Here is a 6,000-nt window from a genome sequence, read left to right as displayed (position 1 = left end):
CAAGGATGGGATTCATGTTGATCCATCCAAGGTAGACTCGATCAAGAACTGGCCTGCGCCCCGTACACCAACAGAAATCCGCCAATTCTTGGGTTTGGCAGGTTACTACAGAAGATTTATCAAGGATTTCTCCAAGATTGCGCAACCTCTCACTTCGCTAACTCGGAAGTCACCTATCGTTGAGGTGATGCACAGGAAACGGCATTTCAGCACTTAAAGGATAGACTTTGTAGCGCACCTATCCTCTCATTGCCTAAAGGCACAGGCGATTTTGTGGTTTATTGCGACGCATCCATTCAGGGTCTTGGATGTGTGTTGATGCAACGTGACAAGGTCATTGCTTATGCGTCACGTCAACTTAAGGTTCACGAAAGGAACTACACTACACACGACTTGGAATTGGGAGCAGTGGTTTTTGCTCTTAAGATATGGAGACATTACCTGTACGGTACCAGGTGCACCAATTACACCGATCACAGGAGTCTCGAGCATATCTTCAAGCAAAAGGAGTTGAACATGCGTCAACGACGATGGGTAGAGCTTTTGAATGATTACGAATGCACGATCAAGTACCATCGGGGCAAAGCCAATGTTGTGGCCGACGCCCTCAGTCGAAAGGATACTGCACCTAAGCGCGTGCGAGCGTTACAACTTACCATTCAATCTAGTCTTCCTACTCAGATACGAGATGCTCAGGTTGAAGCATTGAAACCAGAAAACATCAGGGCTGAGTCCCTACGAGGATCAAGGAAACAGTTAGAATGAAAGGAAGACGGCGCCTACTACGTAACAGGGCGTATTTGGGTCCCACTTTATGGAAACTTACGCGAGCTTGTGATGGATGAAGCGCATAAGTCTCGTTACTCAGTACATCCTGGTTCGGATAAGATGTACCATGACTTGAAGACTACGTACTGGTGGCCTAGCATGAAGGCCCACATAGCAACCTATGTTAGCAAATGTTTGACTTGTGCGAGAGTCAAGACTGAATATCTAAAACCATCGGGCCTACTCCAACAACCAGAGATACCACAATGGAAATGGGAGCAAATTTCCATGGATTTCGTTACTGGCCTGCCTAGATCTCAACGCGGAAATGACACTATTTGGGTGATAGTGGATCGATTGACTAAGTCTGCACACTTCCTGGCTATCAAAGAGACAGACAAGTTCTCTACTATAGCAGACGTGTACTTAAAGGAAGTAGTATCAAGGCACGGAGTGCCAACCTCTATTATATCAGATCGTGATGCACGTTTTACTTCTGAACTGTGGCAAGTAATGCACAAGTCCTTTGGCTCACGTTTAGATATGAGCACCGCTTATCATCCATAGACGGATGGGCAGTCTGAACGCACCATCCAAACCCATAAAGACATGCTTAGGGCATGTGTGATTGATTTTGGCAACGGCTGGGAAAAGCATCTACCATTAGTGGAATTTTCGTATAACAACAGCTACCACACCAGCATCCAGGCCGCTCCGTTTGAGGCATTGTACGGGCGTAAATGCCGATCACCTCTTTGTTGGGCAGAGGTTGGCGACAGCCAGATCACTGGCCCAGAACTTGTGGTAGACACAACAGAAAGGATTGCCCAGATACGGCAACGAATGGCGGCAGCTCGTGGCCGTCAGAAAAGCTACGCTGATAAGCGCAGGAAACCACTCGAGTTCCAGGTTGGGGATCGAGTGCTACTCAAGGTCTCACCCTGGAAGGGCGTTGTTCGTTTTGGCAAACGAGGCAAACTTAACCCACGATATGTTGGACCTTTCGAAATCAGTAAGAAAATAGGAAAAGTGGCCTACAAACTAAACTTACCAGCAGAACTCAGTGGAGTTCACAACGTTTTCCATGTGTCGAATCTGAAGAAGTGTCTGTCAGATGAGACCCTTATAGTTCCTTTGAAGGAGCTCACTATCGACGATCAGTTGCGATTTGTCAAGGAACCAGTAGAGATTACTGACCGAGATGTTAAGATTCTCAAGCGCGCTAGAATACCTCTTGTTCGAGTTCGTTGGAACTCCCGTTGTGGCACAGAGTTCACCTGGGAACTCGAAGACCAGATGAAACACAAGTATCCCCAATTGTTCAAGAACAACGAAACCACTACTGAGGCTGAAGCTACCGCGGAATTTCGGGACGTAATTCCCAACCAACGGGGGAAGGATGTGACACCCCAGGAAAACCATGCAACTTAACTAGCTTCCTCAATGAGTATGTGCTAAATTTCGGGACGAAATTTCTTTCAACTTGGGGATGATGTGACAACTCGTATTTCAAACCTATCTTTGTGTGTAATGTAACGTATGTGGACCCTATGTGATTATGTGAACTTTGATGATTAATGAAATGTTATGTTTGATATTGTGTTATGTGAATGAATGTAACCTGGATCGCACAACTCTAACTCGATCGCACAAGCCCATTCGGGCTACACTTATTGTACTCGAAACCCAAAAAGGGCAGCCCAAGAAAGGGTTCGTCCCACTCCCTTTTATGCGAATACAAGCACCCATGTGTGGGGGTTGCTTCTCATTACTTGCAAAATACACAACATACACAAAACCCTAATTATCTCTCTCTCCATCTCGAACCCGACAGCAACAACACTCACCTCTTTGAAGCTTTCTTGATTCGGATTACCCTTTTCGTCCTACCTTCTAATCGGTTAGTGTTCTTATTATTGGTTATATGATTTGAATGATGTTGTTGTCGATGTGATTCTACATGACAGACTTAGGATGCTTCGTAATTGATTGTAATGGAATTTAGGGTTGTTATTCGGCTCACATGTGTATGTTGAAAGCATGATAGGAATTAATAATCGGACAATGATAAAGATGATTATTAACCGAATGCTTGCTAATCGGCTGATATGTGTTCATAGCGGATGATATGTGTTAATCCCGGTGTTTAATCCGATTAAATGTTATGATAGGTTGTTGATTATGATTTGTTGTAATTAGGGTTCATAAGAATTGATTGGTAAATGTTCAATTTGATCGACAAATGCATGATTGGAAAACTGTTAGCATTGATTTGGTGAAATGCATGTGGAATAGGAAACTGTTTGAATGATTTGTAACCGATTACCATGATTTACGGCAATCACATAACCAATCGCACAAGTTTGTCGGTCGCACAAGATCAGATCACACAAGGTCTGATCTGATCGAACAAGCTTTGGTCGCACAAGTCTAGTCCCACAAGATTTGGTACAACCACTTTAAGCACCATGTACAATCAGTATATGCATGATCGCACAAGACCTTGTGGATCGCACAAGGTTGTGCCGATCGCACAAGGCTTGGGCTACACACGAACATTTGGACAATTGGGCCTCAAAGCCCAATCCCAATCGCACAAGGACTGGTCAGTCACACAAGTCCATCCGGACCGCACAAGTGATCCTTGCTTATCTGTTTGGGCCGTATGCTTTTTGGGCTTCTGTTACCAACTCGCACAAGATGATTGGGCTCGCACAAGCTCGATGGCCCAGTCATCCGAGTCGCACAAGTTGGGCCCTTTATACAATTGACTGTTAAGGTGTTATACATGTTTCCCATGATCAATACGTGTTCATAACCTGTTAGGCTATGTGTAAAACTTATGTGCACTACTTGAAACCAAAACCTGACTCGTATGGTGACCATGTTAGGATGTGGTTGACCACATATAACTCAAGTGACCCTTTAGTGTATCTGCCGAGCAAACCAAGGTGAGTTCACACTCCTAAGGCATGGGATTCCCGGTGGGTTGGGAATGGGATTGAATAGCTACGACAGAACTTGTACATTCACCATTACTCGACTACTTACCACCGTCCTCGGATTGGGAAGGACGCCAGCGCTAAACCTACGTACTCGCTACGTACCACTGTCCACGGATTGGGAAGGACACCGGCGCTAAACCTACATACTCGCTACGTACCACTGTCCTCGGAATGGGAAGGACACCAGCGCTAAACCTACGTATACACTATGTACCTCTGTCCTCGGATTGGGAAGGACACCTACGCTAAACCTACGTATTCAATACGTACCTCTGTCCTCGGATTGGGAAGGACACCTATGGATACATCTAGTCTAGTGGTATACAACACGGGGTAGCCCCCACCATTCATGGTTTGGAAAATAAGGAAAGTTGATTTAATCTGCTGTTGAAAACAAACTCATAGTTCTTGAAGAACTACTTTACAACGTACACCTACTGTGAACTCACTTAACTTTGTTGTTGACTCTCTGTTACATGCCTTGCAGATCATTAGGTATCTTTGGAGCTTGCTTGGGAGTGGGAAGAGTCGTTGTGGGACATGGACAGCTGTGTGCCATGCTAAACATTTGAAACATTTAAACTTATGATTTGGTTTTATACTTTATGCTTCCGCTTGCAATTTAAACTATGTTTTATTTGGACACCAATTGTATTGTGTTGGATTTTATAAACTACTTACATGCTTGTTCAAATTGATTGGTGGCTTGATCCTGGTCATGTCACGCCTCCATGCGGTGATACTCCGCGTGTGGATTTTGGGGGTGTGACAAATATTGTGATTTGCATGCTCATCTTAGTTCCTTCTAACTCATGTCAAATGGTTCCTCAAACTCGAATGTCAAACGAAGGTTGCCAAAATGTCAGGATCACATAAATCTAAGGACTACGACATACTATCAACGCATCATAATGTAAACAAGCAATTCATGAAATCGTGTCGTGGTGATGAGTGTGTGTCCGTATGCTATATCATAAACAAGTGTACACTGGTCATGTAATGTATATAGTAGGTAAAAATCGAACCTTGCAATCTGGAGCTGAGTGTCATGGTCGTATTCACGTATTCAGAACTGTTCGGTTATAGTCTGGTTTTATAAAACATTTTTAAAACCAAGTTTACTATACCCAGTGGCTCTGATACCAATCTGTCACACCCCCAAAATACCATCTGCGGAAACCCCCGCGAGGCGTGTGACTTACCAGGATGTAGCCACTAATCACATTGAACTCATAGTAATATTTCAAATAAAAACTTTCATTTATTAAAATAAGACGTTACAAAACATCATCCATTGTTCAGCGGAAGCATAATACAATAGTTAAGAATTTCATAACCCAAGAGTATAAAAACCATTAGACTTGTCTCGTGATTCCATGTATCTCGACCCATGACTACTCCAGCATCCCAGACAGCAAGTTCCAAATGAATGTACCTATGGACCTGCAAGCATGTAGAAAAGTGTATCAGCTAACGCTGGCGAATTCACAGTTTTGTTTACCGAAAACCATGTTACACGTTTAGTTGCCAAATGTTTAGTTCAGTTTAAAAGCGATTCCAAAAACTATGTTGATAATAACTCGATACCACAAGATGGCTCCAGATTGTTTGCCCTTCCCCAATGCCCCTATCAAAGCATTGGTCGAGTGGTTAAGGTAATTAGTTCACGCCCGTCCTCCCCGGTACAGTGTGAGGGTGCCAAACCTAATAGCGCTATCAACTAAATACCCCGTTGCCTCCCCAGCAACTATTTCGGTAGAAGATGGGACTTAAGGTGATAGGAATGAGTGTATTATCCAACATTCTTGTTTAACATTCCAGTCAAACCCATTACCCAATATTCCTCCCTGGAATATTTACCAGATGTCCCTCCCCGGGACGCATGCTTGAAAAAGAGCAGTGAACTCACCTTAGATTGCTCGGTATGTTACGCTACATTACCCGTTCCAAGTTGGGCAACCAAACCCTATCGTGGTTACCAAAGACTGTCAGTTTCGTATACACACAATTCACGTATTCTTTGTACACAATGCACAAGTAGCGTACACATAAATCACATATCATCATGCAAGTCATATCAAGGGATCATGTCACATAACAATCCATAACAGCATGTAACATACGTTTATCATCATGCAAGTTATGATAGTTAATCATATAATCCAAGTAGTAATATACTTCATGATATCACCTAGTTGGTGTTTTAATCCTCTAATTTCAGCTAGTT

The sequence above is a fragment of the Helianthus annuus genome, chromosome 11, assembly GCF_002127325.2.
Source record: "Helianthus annuus cultivar XRQ/B chromosome 11, HanXRQr2.0-SUNRISE, whole genome shotgun sequence".
NCBI classification, from domain to species: Eukaryota; Viridiplantae; Streptophyta; class Magnoliopsida; order Asterales; family Asteraceae; genus Helianthus; species Helianthus annuus.
Note: the sequence above shows the minus strand (reverse complement) of the source record.